Source organism: Centruroides sculpturatus, unplaced genomic scaffold, assembly GCF_000671375.1.
Source record: "Centruroides sculpturatus isolate CEXI.00-Female unplaced genomic scaffold, Cexi_2.0 scaffold173, whole genome shotgun sequence".
NCBI classification, from domain to species: domain Eukaryota; kingdom Metazoa; phylum Arthropoda; class Arachnida; order Scorpiones; family Buthidae; genus Centruroides; species Centruroides sculpturatus.
In genome coordinates this window covers 304,910-321,596 of record NW_019384380.1, presented here as the reverse complement: position 1 = coordinate 321,596, position 16,687 = coordinate 304,910, and the positions used below count along the sequence as shown (strand labels likewise).

The 16,687-nt window shown below is 30.6% G+C and overlaps 1 long non-coding RNA gene across 1 annotated transcript in view; it reads left to right on the top strand.

The window, feature by feature from the left end:
• The window catches only part of LOC111617869, a 121,789-nt gene extending 106,549 nt beyond the window's left edge, over window positions 1–15,240 (top strand). Inside the window, exon 3 of the long non-coding RNA XR_002755501.1 lies at window positions 15,144–15,240. This is a non-coding gene — a long non-coding RNA (uncharacterized LOC111617869). The remainder of the gene's footprint in view (window positions 1–15,143) is intronic.
• The last annotated feature ends 1,447 nt before the right edge of the window (window positions 15,241–16,687 follow it).

Genomic DNA, 16,687 nt, shown 5'->3' with positions numbered 1-16,687 from the left:
AAAATATACTTTTTCGTTTACTTTTTTTTATACACAAGACAATAAAAATTCCAAAATATTGTTGTAACTCGTTTACGTATAACTTTAAGAAGATAATATGAAAGTCTAGATTATTTATTAGCTTTCAATTCAAATTATAGGTATATAAAACCGTCAGGCTGTCTGTCCTTCGTTAATTTCGAGAACAGTGTTAGATAGATGAAAATCGAGACCATATATTGAAAGATTTGCAGTCCGGCATTGTAATATGCATTCCATTTTGAATAAATACATCCTCCATAATCTAGCTATTGTATTTTGCTGCTATTCTTTAGTAATAAGCTTTATCTTAGATTATTTAATTTATGTATTTTTCCAAGAGGAAACACGATTATCACTTATTCTAATTGCCCAAATTTTAATTATCGCTTTAACTTTCTATAAAATTCATGGCTTATGTTGGGGCTGGTATTAGAATTGTAGCTGTAAGCTGTAATAAATAGGAGGTCTTTTCCCACTACCAAATAATGATACGTGTAAAAATACGAGGCTCAAAGCTGCAGCTTGTTTATATTATATGCAAATTCTACCCTGTCTTTGTTTCAGTTTATGATACACAAATCAACAATACGATTTATTGATATTACTCTATCGAGAAGCACGGTTAATCCCGGTTTAAATTGTTTTCGATACGTTCTATTACAGATGTTATTGTATAACTAATTCACAGGTCGTATTTTGTTGTCAAAAATAGAGAAAAATAAAAACCCTTGCACTCGATTTTCCTCTTTCTGTGAAGTGTATTGAATATCTTCACGTCACACGTCAAAATTTCCGACTAAACTTGGTTGTATTTTGTAATTTTTCTAGTAGATTTTTAGGATATTTTACGAACACGAGAATCCAAAAATCAATAAGTTCTCCCCCTACAAAATATAGAAAAGAGAGAAATTTTTAAAATTAAACTCGTTTCTTTCGAAGTTATATGTGTTATGATTGATGACCCCAGAAAAAATAAAAATATTATTAGAAAATATTTTTAAAAAAAAACATGATTTATAACCTGTTGATATGTTTTCTATTAAAGTAGGAATGTAATTTAAAAAATTAATTTAAAAAATTTTTTTCTGTGTTTTCGTATGTTTGTATAACTGGGTGAGGCGTATTATAATTTCAAATTGCCATTGTCCCAGTATCAACTCGCCGCTAGTGTTTGGGGTTTTCACTTTGCCAGATGTATTATAATTTGACGATAATTTTTATTTAATGTTTATTTTTTTCTTTTATGTACTTACCTATACTCACCTGCACCCTACAGGTATCAATGGTGCAGGATTAGCGATGGTTAACTTACACAATTCCAAACCAAATTCATGTTTTAGACTTTATAAATATATTTCTAACAGTGGCACTCAACCTGGCAATTCTTCTTTCTGACACTCGATGTAGGGGTGGTTCAAGAAACACTTGTGTACTTTAATACGTATTATAAATGCATGCATTTTACAATTAGTTTAAATTGAATACAGTAGTAAAAAGCATTGTGGTGCTGCTCATTACTTTGGTACTCCTGAAGTGTCGCTGTGGCAACTCAATGCTCTAGACCATCTCAAACTAACAGTGGACACTTCATATTTTTACATTTTTTGGACTCGGGGGACCTTGAAACGTCCAGAAATGTAAAACAATTCAGAAGTGTTTCTTGTGCGTGTGAATGTTAATGTGTATGTGTGTTTGGGAGCACGATTTTTCTTCACCCTCTTGAATGCTTAATAAATCCTGTACATTTTGTTGAAAGTTTCCAAAATTAAGCAGGGAGGTTAAGGTTCGTGTACTAGGGGGATTGACGATATTAAATTTTGGTGGTTAAAGATCGAGGTGTGGGGGAAGATAAAGGCGGGTCGTGTTTCATATCACGAGTGGGGTCGGACTTAATGACGATTTTACTCATTATTAATATACAAAATTAATAATGAGAAAAATTTACTTTCACCCTCAAAATTGGGCTATTTGCCATTTTATAAGATTTAAAAACATAAAAAATATTTTTTAATAAAATATCATAACAGATGGCTCAACGCACGCAGTTTTAAATGTCGCCGGGAAAGTTAAGCAACTCGTTGCTGGATTTTTTCTATATCAGATCCACATTTCACACTTTTAACATTTCTTCTGACATATTTCTCACCTATATTTTCGAATTAAGATTTCAAAACTTTACGAAGAATATTTTAAACTAGAAGTATAAATTACAACAATTGGGATGCTCACGATTTAACTTGATCCTTTTACTCCCTTCTTACGAATACAGATTTATAGTTAAGTAGATTGTAGAATATTTATGTATATACGAGAATAAAATCTTTATTTGACTCACGAAGTACACGTCACGCTTTATCTACTGTTGAAGTGGGCGATCTTCTTGTCCACCACATTTATTTTGTTTGTCACTTTGATGCTCTTGAGATTTATGTTGTTGGCATCGATCCTCTTCCCACCTACGTCCTGATTATATGCGCATTAGTCCACACACTGCAATAATGTGAAATATTTCCATAGTTTGGCTATGATTTCTGCATAAATAAGAGAGAAATATACAACAAATATTTTGTAAAAATGAATATGTGAGAGCTGCTTTGGCTCTCGTAGTACTTATATCACAGAAATCAATAAATACTTGATATTTATGTACAGACATATTTGTGTGGTAAATCCTACTGTGATCCAAATGCTCACATATTCATTTATAGTAATAGGACATAAAGCACACGTGATTCTATCTATCTCCCTTCCCCGTCTATGTTTAAACACCAAAATTTAATAGCGTTAATCCCCCTAGAACACAAACCTCCCTGCTTAATTTCAAAGATTTTCGACAGAAGACACAGGAGTTATTAAGCTTTAAAGAGGGTGAACAAAATCGTGCTCCCCGCACAAACACAGACTAACAGACATACGTACAGAAGAAAAAACCCTGAATGTTTTTGCATTTCTGGACATTTGAAAGTCTTCTGAGCCCAAAAACGTAAAAATTATTGAAGAAATAAACACGTAACCTGCGTGTAGAACGAATGTAGTGAAGTGTCTATGGATGCAGAAAATGTCTTGTATTGTTGTTAACGCTAGTTTCGATCGTGTAAAATCCCCCAGCTTTAGTCGACTAGATTTAGACTTATTGGATCTTCCCGTCTTAATTTTAATCTAATGAAACTTGTCAAAACATGCGTATGTCTGTCTTTAGTTTCTTTCGATATTGTTGCACTTATTTTCATTAAAACATGTATAAATTTAAGTGTACTTATTTTTATTATTTATTTGCTGGAATGCTTTCTATTCCGTTAATACGTGATCTGTAGGGCCAAATCCTCAACTGTGTGTGTGTCTTGTATGGCTACTTTCTGTAATGTGATGTATTTCCTCTTACGAAGTCCTACTGTTTCTATGCTTTTCTGTAGTGTGTATGTGGCATAACGTCTCGTGCAGAAAATACTCTTGAAGGAATGGTAAATTTACAACATATATGAGACACAACAATATTTTTTTAACGAATTGAGAAGATTAAATTCCTTTTCTGTGTATTTGAATGAACTAAAGCCGATAACGTCTCAGAACAGTACAACACAGGAAAGATAGACATTGGTGTAAGCATTTATGTAACAGTGTTATCTTGGTATGTTCTAGTATTTCCGGATGATAAGTTTGGCAAAGCATCAGCTGTGACAACGAAATATTTTTCTTTGAGGATCGATAAGTGACATTGTGGTGACACTTCCTGACAAGAACTTCTTTCACATATAAGATCCTTTATTCACAAAATATTACAGATTTGAAATTGGTTTATAGAAGAAATTATAAATGAAAAAGTATTAAATATTCTCGTATCTATCGACGAAGAAAGAGTAATTTAGTACGCAATATTCTGATAGAAAATTGTTTATTAGGAGGAACATCTGGAGAAATACGTGTAAAAAATAAGAATATATGTGTCATGATGGTATGAATATAAAGATTATCAAAATATAAGAGCAGGAAACAGCATGCAAGAGGGAAGAAGAATGGATAGACACATCTATGGATCGTAACAGTAAAGAAGGAACATTCTGTATGTTTAATTAAATGTTACCAGATCGAATTTGTTATATCCTACTATAACTCGAATCTCTTAAAATTGATTCTCTCTGGTAGTTTTTGCATTGTTTCCAAGATGTGAGTGAATACTTTAATCTTTAACGATTCAACTGTGCTTAAATATTGAGAAAAATGTTTGTTATTCTGAAGGAAAGTTGGCCTCCTTTATGTTTATTATAATACTTATCGATTGATTCCTTAGTGCTGCACATTAAAGTTTTATGTCATATCATTTTGCCTGTTACACATTTAGTGTTTTTTTAAAGTGTTTTACATAAGTTACACGTGAAGGCTTGTCGTTTGTGTAGATTTTGTTTACCAGGAAGGTTTCACTTAATGTAATTCTGACCTTGAAACATCGAGATATACAAAAAATTTGGGGACTTTTCAATGTATTTATGTGGGGGGACAAACTATGTTTACCTCCTTTTACATGTAACACCTACGCTTTATGTCAAGAATTTTTGAAATTTTGCAAAGAGGTTTATCTATTAGGTGAAGTGATGTTATTAACTTTTGGAGGTCAAAGGTTGAAGAAGTGAAGAGATAGAAGGGTCATGTGTCGTCTTTATCCTCAAATTTAAGCTCCTTTTTTATCAAGATAAATATAAAGCTTTTTATTCTTAAAAAAACACGATACGAAAAGGGGGAGGATAAAGTTAAGAAGCTTTTATAGCGTCACGTGTATGTTATCTATCGAACTGTCAAGTGTAGTTTTTTCCCTCCTAACATAATTAATAATAGGAAAATATATATATAAATTGTTTACTTGAATTTATAATACGTAAATATATCGATAATCATATTAGTTTTTAATATTTCATTAAAAATACAATAGACTTTAACTTAATTTACTCTCCCAGGATATTTTGTAATCTGGTAAATTTCTTGGTGTTCGAGTTTGCAGTGTTGTTTGATAGTAATTTATAAAGTTTCCTTTTTATTGATTGATTACTTGAAAATTTTCAATTGTTTACTTAAGAACACTCGAAATATATTTTGAATTCGACGAAGGGGAGGAAAAAATAAAGAAATTTAATCAGGGAGATGATGTTCTTTTAGAGAATAATCGATATATTTTTATTTATTAAATTTAAAATCGTTTATTGGAAAAAATCAACAATTCTACAAGTAAATGTTTTTATATGATTTTCTATAAATAATTCGAAAATATATTACGTCATATGAGAGATTTTTTGGTTGCATAATAGTAGACCTATAAATGCCTATTCTGTCCGTTCTTTCTTAATCTCGAAAACGGTGTTATATTGATTAAATTTATGGAAAATTTGGGGGCAGGAGGAACCCCTTGGCTGTATACGAACTTCAGGTATAGACCGGAAGTCACGTGGTGTCAATTTAAAAATTTTACCAGCATAAAAAGTTACATAGATGACCAGGATGATTATGTTGTTTTCAGGAAAAGTATGATTTACAGGGGTAAGACAATGTTAATTTGAGATGGAGAGCGTATATTTTAAATTACATCTTCTTTTCCTTTAAGAATTGAAAACCTAATGTTACATCTTATCTGTTTTTATTATACTCATACAGTAAGATATGATATCGTTTAAAAAAACAATGAGTTGCATAACTTTCCCGGCTATAAAGAAAATTTCGTGTGGCACCATCTGTTAGGAAATTTTATTTAAAATTTTTTTTGGCGAAAAGCTTAATTTTGAGGGTAAAGATGGGTTGTTTGTTTTTCCCCATCCCCCAAAAAAGAAAAAAATTTAACCATTCTGAACGTAAACTTCTCCATTATCTTAACACTGGGAAGCTTCTAGAAGCAGCTATTATTGTTTTCTTTAATTTTACATACTTAAAAATTAATTTCAATTAAAATGAGATTATTAATATTAAATTCTGTGATTGAAATAAATATTCGAGTGAAAGAAATTTAAAAATTTAAGAACGAACAGACTCATTATCATAATTGTTCCTGTGGATCAGTTAGTATTATTTAATTAATTCTGTTTGCTCTCCCCCTTTTTTAGGAAGAAAGTCGAGAGTTAATTGTTCCTGAAGTACTTTCTTCTCTCGGGATGTGTTTTTAATTAAGTCAAACGTGAAGAAGGGCATCATTCGAACTTAATGTTTATCCTTTATTGTAAGCTTATATGAAAGATGTTTAAAGAATTTTACTAGTTTTTGGCTTATTTAAGGTAGAAATTATTTATATTTGAAAAATAGAATAGGACCAACTCTAAGGAGTCGAAACTCCAACAATACTTGAAGTGGTTTCGCTCCTAAATTTAATGGATATAATTGAATTAAATGGATATAACTTCGTTCTAGAGATTAAGGAAGAGCAAACAAACAGACGGACAAGTGGGAATGTACAGGTCAAAAATTCGGAAATTGCAACTCAATGAGATAAAGTAAGAGATGTATTTTATTGATTTCCATGCTCGTTTCAATGGAATTTACAGTATAAAATGAAAAATAAGTTTGTTTTATGAATGAAGAGAGCAACTTTATCCGTTATATAACTGGAAACTAAATACTTTAGGGGTGAATTCTGTAAATAAATCTTCTGTGACATCTTGGAAATCTGTCGACAAACAAAAGAGACGTCGGCAGACAGCAGCCGCAAGATTTATCAAGAAGGATAAGAGATAAGTCTGTAACACGATTGTTATCTTGACAGGAACTTCAGTGGGGAAGAAAGTATTGTCTTTTCCAAAAACCACTTCCTTTGGTTGGGATCATTTTAGAAATAAATTCCTTATTCAGCAGTTGTAGTGTATATCTCTCTTTTCATATTGTCTTTGGGAATTTATAAGATAATTAATGAATTAAATAAGATAAATGGATCGAGAAATTACTATAAACACGAGAATATTAATTTTGCTCCAATGTCAGAAGCAAACGTTGAAGAAATTAAAAAGTTTAATTTTTCAGTAAGAAGATTTCTTTAAAAGTTTTCATATATAAACGAGAAGTTAGCTTACTTGTATGTATTTCTTTATATTTGTGTAGATTATATATTCTGAGGTAGATTTAAAGAAAAATATCCAGGACGGAGTTGCATAACTTTCCCGGCGAAAAGAATTAAAATTGTATGTGGCACTATCTCTTACGAAATTTTGTTTAAGTATTTTTAAATTATTAATTATTATAAAATGGAAATTGCTTAACTTTGAGAGTAGGGATGTGTTTCATAAAAATATCTAAAAGATAATAACGAATAAAATCTTTAATTTAATTACGACCTCACTTGTAATATGACAACCCCCTCTATCTCTTCAACCCCTCGACCTTTAACCACTAAAATTTAACCGCATCAACAGCCCTAATGCATAAACCTTGTTGAAAAATTTCATAAAATTTTGACAAAAGGCACAGGAGTTATTAAGCTTTAAATTTGGTGAATAAAATCGTTCTCCCCACACTAACATCCATACGTACAGAAAAAACCTCTGATTTTTTTTGCATTTCTCTACGTTTCCCCGAGTTCAAACAATATAAAATACTTGCGGGGGTAGGTTATTTCTTGACCGATCTTCATAATTTCCCTCTTAACATCATGAAAGTAACAAATGAGACGTTCATAAAGCAAATGAAGCAAAGCTAACATCTAGGGGTAGTTAGAAAAAAGCTAATTCGAAGCTAACGACTAGACACAATTCAAAGGGAAAATAAAAGTAGAGTGACATTGTCGTAAGGTCGTTTTCATCACTCGTTCTTACGATTGCAAGTGTCTTACTTTCGCTCCATTAAGTGTTTTTTCAACGATCTTAGCCTCCTCTCTAATATTTGTTTAGGAACATTTCACGAAAGACACGAGCTCTTCTTGTTTAAATTTTATTGGCAAAATTTCCAGGCAAAATAATTCAAAATTGTGTTTGGCGCCATTTTGAATTATTTTGCCTAGAAAGTTACGTCTAGTGGTGGACAAACTGAGTTGTTCTACCAGTTAAATGACAGCATAACTCAGACACAATGACTTTGATAGTCTTTCTGAGGAACTGTATTGCATTCGCTGGATTGAACAGAAAATTTTGTGTTTTTTTAATAGTTTTACTGACGTTGATCTCAATAGCACACAATTTCTTAAGTTTGGAGTAAATAGAGTATTAGCCAAACAACAGGATTTGATCATTTCGGTGGATTCGGATGGAACGGAATGATAGTTAATTACTCCAATTTGGCAGATTCTTCGCAATTACTCCCATTTCCTATTGATTTACAGAATGAGATAGTAAGAATTTTTCGAATGACTGAAGTCTCTGAATAGTTTCTGATTACAGAGGAATTTTTATTTATTATTAATTAGCGATTGTTTTGTTTATTTCTTTATGACAACCGGACACGTGAGCAATTTGTCACTCCCAGGAAACTGGTCCGTATTTAGGTATTATACACATGAAAAAAACCCTGTGACAAGCCTGTTGTTGTGGAAAGATTAGAAATTATTAAAAAAAATAAGTACTGTATACGTTTGCATGCATGAGAAGTTTAATTTCACAGGAAAACTTTCCTATATATATATATATTATTCAGCTTCAATTATAAAAATTGCAGACCTATAAATTTCTACTAGTGTCTTCCAGTTGAATGTTCTGTCTGTTTTTCTTAATCACGACAATCTGTTAATCTAATTACATGTAAAAAGCATTTTGAAAGGAACAATCATTTATTATGACATCGTCATAATGCCGGGCTGCATTTTTTAATCATATTTTTAATATATTTAATTTAAAATATACGCTCTCCACCTCAAATTAGTAGTGGCTTGCCCCTGTAAATCATACTTTCCCTGTTAGCAAGAGAGTCGTGCCAGTCATCTATCTAACTTTTTTTGGGGGGAGTTTTTGAATTGACATCACGTGTCTTCTAATTTAGATCGGAAGTTCGTATATAATTAGTCATGGCTTCTTGCTCTTAGGTTTTCGATTTTGTAAGCTGATTTCACTGGAAAATCGTTTCATTTCTAGCATTTTGTTTTCCTTGAAAAAAGTAATATTTTTTAACGTTTTATTTATGTAAACATCGATTTATTCCTTGTTAAAATCATATTTTCTGTCATTTTTTTTACCCAGCAGACGAAATAACTTCACTTAATATATCAAATCGAGAGTCGTTCGACCACGAAAACACAAGAAATTGGATGTATTATTTATAAGTAATGTCTTATATGAAACTGTTTAACTGCTTTATCTGTAAGGATGCGAAATAATAAAGATAAAATGAAATAAAACAGTTTTACTCCTGTTTATATGTCTTTATTCTTTATTACAATGTACGTGTACTATGCGTTATAATTACACATGTATTGCTAATTATTTACCTTGAAAATTATTATTAATTTCACATCCCTCTGTCTCTCTTTGTCACATCTTAATAGAAAGAGGCACGTGTTTGCTTAATGCCTTCCTATGTCTTTAGACATGTCATTGTTTTATGCTGTTTATAGAGAATACAGGAATTTTATGTATTGTATACATTCCTACTGTAATCTGTCTGCCTTTCTTAAGAAGAAAATCTAGAGCAGATATGAAAAGCTTAGGGGTACGATTAGCTTTATACGAACTTCTGGTCATGTTGTACCTTTAATAAATACATCTTATAAAGAAATTTGAAAAGAAAAACATTTTAATAGCTTTATACATTTTTATATTATTTAATTAAATTGCCTAGATTTATTTTCGATTAAATAAATTTTTTTTATCTAACAGATACTAATGTTGTTTGAAAATAAATCGAAATAAATAACTGACTTCATCTCCGTGGAATTCCACATTACATTTTTTCGAATTGAACTAGAAAGCTTTTGTTTGGATTACCTTCTTTTTTTTATTCAGGAGCTTATTTTCTTTTATGTATACATTTGAAATGTTTTTAGAAAAGATATCTTCCGTAATTTACTTATTATAAAAACGTTGAATTTAAAGAAAAATAAAAGAACAAATATAAAATCAAATAATTTATTTTCTTGTCAGTTTTATTTTCTATTCTCTACAAAAGAATGTAAAACGATTTTATTGTTTTTCTGTATGTTATTATCTTTTGTTACGTTTGTATAATGTATATATAAACTATTTTTGATTTAAAAAAATATCAAGAAATTGCTGTAAAAAGTCATTTTATTGGGCTAAAATTTGATAAGATTGTAGATTTTACTCTCGAGGACGGAGTTAGATACATGTAAGACGAGACAGGATATGGAAACGTTATAAAGAGGAAGATTCGAATAACTATATAAGAACTTTCGGTTTTTACCGGAAGTCACGTTATTTAGATTCAAACATTTTCGCTAAACAGAGTTCGGTAGATCACCAGCATGACTCGGCTGTTAAAGGAAAAGTATGATTTACAGGGGCAAGCTACAACTAATTTGAGATGGAAAGCGTATATTTTAATTGAAATAAATTAAAAATGTGATTAAAAAATTGCAGCCAGGTATATTTGGCATCGTATGAAATTTATGTATCGCTTTGCTATTGTTTAGAAAAATTTTTATTAATGTTTTTTTTTTGGGCTGCAGTTTTCGAATTGCAGCCTAAAAAGTTTAGAAGAAAATTGCAAATTTTCAAGATCGTCTGTTTGGTTGTCTCTGGTTGTCTTCGTTAATCTTAAGAACGGAGCAAGATTTATAAAATCGAGAGCAGTCAGGGAAAGCTTACTGTATACGAATTTCCAAGATGGAACTGCATAAAATATGATTTAATATTATTGTATGGCAATGTCACAATAATATGCATTAGAATTTTATAATAAGAAAGCACAAGATTACATTAAACTGACGTAATGGTGTATCTTGTTCTGATCAAACCAATTCATTTGTATAAACAGAACTTGAATAAAATCATTTGTTATTATCATTTTCTTAAGTAGTGTTACATTATGCAGGCTCGTAGACTGTGATAATTACGTTTTCACAGTCTATTGCTTGGCCAAATTCCTAAGCTATTTGACTCGTGTTATGAGGCTCTATTTAATATTATTACCACTTAAAATCTAAATTTTTCGCCTATATTTCGTTTATTGTAGCGCTGCACGAAAATTTAACCTTTTTTTACTGGGAAAGTTACGCAACTCTTCGCTGGAGTTTTTAAATTTAAAATATTTTAAACAAATCTTGACAAAATTTAGAAAAATTTAATATAGGAGTTCTTCCGTAGGGTCGTCGATAGGATTTATAAATTGTAATAATCGAGAAGAGTAAAGGAACCAGAAAGCCAGAAAGTGTAACGTAAGAGGAGTAAAATTAAAGTGTTATGGGGATTATAAACATCTAAAAGTAGCTTTAGTACATCGTAAATTGATTTTTTACGAAGAAATATGAAAGTTAAGATGAGGGCAGTTAAGAAGATTATCGAGACAATTTAAGTCTTTTGACATTATCGATTTTTTTAGGTGAACTTCTTTGTGATTATCTTAATATTCCAATTAAATTTCTGTGTTTAAACGTATAAATTGTTAATTAAAAACGTATTGAGATTAAAATAACGATGAAGAACCTGATATTCCTATTAGAAACTTTGAGTAAAGTGAATATTATTTTAAACTTATCACGGTTATGAATTCATTAAATGAACTAAATTTATCGAAATAGTCTATGTAATTAGTGATGTAACCTGACAATGAGGTCCAAAGGACCGAACTTCTTACTTTTGTAAATATATAAAGAAAGAATAAAATAAGGGCAGAGCAGAAGTTTGAATGTAGCACACGCATCTAAAAATTGACTCTTCATTCACAGTGATAAAGGGGTGAATGTAAGTTTGCACGTACTGATAAAGGGTCCACTAATATCTGTTATAGTTACACTACTGCATGAGATTTTGTTAGTTTCTGAACCTTGTTTCACTATTTTGAGATAGATAATTAGAGTTTGCTTCAAATTTTAGTAATTTAGTTGTGCAGAGTAAGCATTAATTATTAAATATAATGTATACTTTCCCTTAAACCATGTGTATTTTCTATGACAAATATTTAAATATTCTTATACGTGAAATTTTATGTAAATGTATGAGACTTTTCTTCAATTTTTGAGCTAAACGAATTTGCATTTTAAAATTTACTAAAGATAAGTTTAAAGATATCATTTGATATACAGAATTTGTTTTCAGTATAGAAGATTTATACTAAAAAGTCACGCTACAGTTATAAAGTAATGATTTTTGCTTAAATTGTTTACATAAATAAGAATAATTTTTAAATATATCTTGCTGAAGTACTTAAAAATTTGTTTACATCCATGAAGAGAACATTTATCACCATCATTCACGACTATGGGATTTTTTTTCCTTAAAAACTGGAATTGTCCTGTTCTCTTCATCTTCTCCATGCTCTTTTTTGAACTGATTGTTAATGATAGCACCGAACACCGGTAGTTGGTGGTGGGTACCACCTGGCCAATAGGCTGGCCAACTGTTTCCGGGTTTATAACACCAAAATATGGACCAGTTTCCATATAAAGTATTGCCGGAAAGCATCCTCACTTCGGAAAATTGCCCACGTGTGTTCTCGTATGGAAATAAACTGAACCAAACTGTTATCTAGCTACTCTCTAGGTTGATATGAACGTTCGTATATTGTACTTTCTGCCATACTGTGAACATGCTCTACCCATTTACATTGATAATCCTGTATTACTTCCACTGTACTTAATTCTTTCTATTGATATGGTTGTTTCTTTGATGCTGTGTGTACTGNCCAGGTATATTTGGCATCGTATGAAATTTATGTATCGCTTTGCTATTGTTTAGAAAAATTTTTATTAATGTTTTTTTTTTGGGCTGCAGTTTTCGAATTGCAGCCTAAAAAGTTTAGAAGAAAATTGCAAATTTTCAAGATCGTCTGTTTGGTTGTCTCTGGTTGTCTTCGTTAATCTTAAGAACGGAGCAAGATTTATAAAATCGAGAGCAGTCAGGGAAAGCTTACTGTATACGAATTTCCAAGATGGAACTGCATAAAATATGATTTAATATTATTGTATGGCAATGTCACAATAATATGCATTAGAATTTTATAATAAGAAAGCACAAGATTACATTAAACTGACGTAATGGTGTATCTTGTTCTGATCAAACCAATTCATTTGTATAAACAGAACTTGAATAAAATCATTTGTTATTATCATTTTCTTAAGTAGTGTTACATTATGCAGGCTCGTAGACTGTGATAATTACGTTTTCACAGTCTATTGCTTGGCCAAATTCCTAAGCTATTTGACTCGTGTTATGAGGCTCTATTTAATATTATTACCACTTAAAATCTAAATTTTTCGCCTATATTTCGTTTATTGTAGCGCTGCACGAAAATTTAACCTTTTTTTACTGGGAAAGTTACGCAACTCTTCGCTGGAGTTTTTAAATTTAAAATATTTTAAACAAATCTTGACAAAATTTAGAAAAATTTAATATAGGAGTTCTTCCGTAGGGTCGTCGATAGGATTTATAAATTGTAATAATCGAGAAGAGTAAAGGAACCAGAAAGCCAGAAAGTGTAACGTAAGAGGAGTAAAATTAAAGTGTTATGGGGATTATAAACATCTAAAAGTAGCTTTAGTACATCGTAAATTGATTTTTTACGAAGAAATATGAAAGTTAAGATGAGGGCAGTTAAGAAGATTATCGAGACAATTTAAGTCTTTTGACATTATCGATTTTTTTAGGTGAACTTCTTTGTGATTATCTTAATATTCCAATTAAATTTCTGTGTTTAAACGTATAAATTGTTAATTAAAAACGTATTGAGATTAAAATAACGATGAAGAACCTGATATTCCTATTAGAAACTTTGAGTAAAGTGAATATTATTTTAAACTTATCACGGTTATGAATTCATTAAATAAACTAAATGTATCGAAATAGTCCACATAATTAGTGACGTAACCTGACAGAGAGGTCCAAAGGACCGAACCTCTTACCTTTGTAAATATATAAAGAAAGAATAAAATAAGGGCAGAGCAGAAGTTTGAATGTAGCACACGCATCTAAAAATTGACTCTTCATTCACAGTGATAAAGGGGTGAATGTAAGTTTGCACGTACTGATAAAGGGTCCACTAATATCTGTTATAGTTACACTACTGCATGAGATTTTGTTAGTTTCTGAACCTCGTTTCATTATTTTGAGATAGATAATTAGAGTTTGCTTCAAATTTTAGTAATTTAGTTGTGCAGAGTAAGCATTAATTATTAAATATAATGTATACTTTCCCTTAAACCATGTGTATTTTCTATGACAAATATTTAAATATTCTTATACGTGAAATTTTATGTAAATGTATGAGACTTTTCTTCAATTTTTGAGCTAAACGAATTTGCATTTTAAAATTTACTAAAGATAAGTTTAAAGATATCATTTGATATACAGAATTTGTTTTCAGTATAGAAGATTTATACTAAAAAGTCACGCTACAGTTATAAAGTAATGATTTTTGCTTAAATTGTTTACATAAATAAGAATAATTTTTAAATATATCTTGCTAAAATACTTAAAAATTTGTTTACATTCATGAAAAGAAGATTTATCACCATCATTCACGAGTATGGGATTTTTTTTTTCTTAAAAACTGAAATTGTCCTGTTCTCTTCATCTTCTACGTGCTTTTTTTTGAACTGATTATTAATGATAGCACCGAACACCGGTAGTTGGTGGTGGGTACCCACTTGGCCAATAGGCTGGCCAACTGTTTCCGGGTTTATAACACCAAAATATGGGCCAGTTTCCATATAAAGTATTGCCGGGAAGCATCCTCATTTCGGCCCACGTGTGTTTTCGTATGGAAATAAACTGAACCAAACTTTTACCTAGCTACTCTCTAGGTTGATATGAACGTTCGTATAATGTACTTTCTGCCATACTGTGAACATGCTCTACCCATTTGCATTGATAATCCAGTAGTACTTCCACTGTACTTAATTCTTTCTATTGGTATGGTTGGTTCTTTGATGGTGTGTGTACTGAAAGATAGATTTAACTTCAAAAATATATAAATAAACATAAATCACTTTTTTATGTTCAAAATGGCTAATATAATATTAACATTATGTGACAAAATTCTATTTGTTTTTATTCCAGAAATACTACTTTCTTTGGTTACAAAATAGAAAATAATAAGAAAGAAGTATCAGAAAGGACAGAAGTCAAGGGAGAACGTCACAGGAACAGGTATTGTAATTGTTTTTATTTACTGTTGTTAAATAACCTTGTTGAATTATCTCAGAAATAATTAAAAACGAAGTATGTATTATGTAAAACCACGTGTAAACAAATCCTGGTAATGGATAACCTGTAAACAGTCTTTTGATACGCTCGTAAAGTAAATTTTTGAATAATTTACTTTAACAAACAAGCGTATCAAAAGACTGTTTACAGGTTATCCATTACCACCAGTTGTTTACACACGGTTTTACATAATACATCGTACTTATGTAATACAAACTTGAATAAACAATGCAACATTGGGCGATCTGCTAAGGAGGAAGTGCCTCCTTGGAGGAATTTTATAGTAAACTGACCTCTATTCAGTGTTAGACACGTGAAGGAAACCCGAAAAACTTCATCTGGCCAGATGCAAACCCGCGACTAACTAGTGTTTGCTGGTTTTATCCACGCACCGATTATTGGGCGCTGTTCCTATTTGATATTATTACATTAATTGCTATAAAGAAAATTATCTATACATATATATTTTTACTTTTTATACATATAGATTAATACATAGATCTGTATTTAGATATTAATCTTTATATCGGATTATCTTAATTAAAAGATTGTTATACAATGCTGCTGAAGAGATAAGTAATATTCCAAAATCAACCAAATTTTGCACGCTGATGTTTTCAGACATATGGAAGACATTTCGTAGATGAAGAAATTCAGTTTCAAAATTCCCCACTAAGGGAATAATGGCGCTGCGAACGAGTTACATATCATGACTTCTTCGGTATCAGGAAAAACATGTTTTACAGCGGCAAGATATTACTAAAATCGAGAGCATATATTCAGGTTAAATCTGAAATCGAGAGCATATATTTTAGATTAAATCTGAAATCGAGAGTGCATATTTTAGATTAGATGGAATTGTCAAAAGCATATACATTAGATTACATCTAAAATCGAGAGCATATATCAGATTTAATGAAATAATCAAGAGCATATATTTTAGATTAAATGAATTATTTTTAATTCTTTTAATCTGAAGCATATGCTCTCGATTTCAGCCAGCATTGTGACGAAGCCACAATAATTTTGTCTACTTTGATATATAAGTTTTAATAGAGTTGTTATATAGTAATTAGATTTTCTTCGGTATCTTTATCAATTAAGTATAAATACATTTTGCACAGAAAATACTGGGAAAATGATAAATTATTAAGAAGGGAAAGTAATTAGATAAAATTAATTTACGAGTTGCAATAATCTCAATTTAGTCGAAAGTTAATTAAAAATAATTCACGCTACGTAGTTGCGGTCTCAATAAAGTGATGCTAATCTAACACATTTGTGGCTGTCAATATTTGTTTGTACAATGAAGGCTACAAATATAACGAGTTAAATGGATGTATGAACTCGAATTGTTTAAAAATTTGGAAATTAAAAATAGAAATTTTATCTTCGAA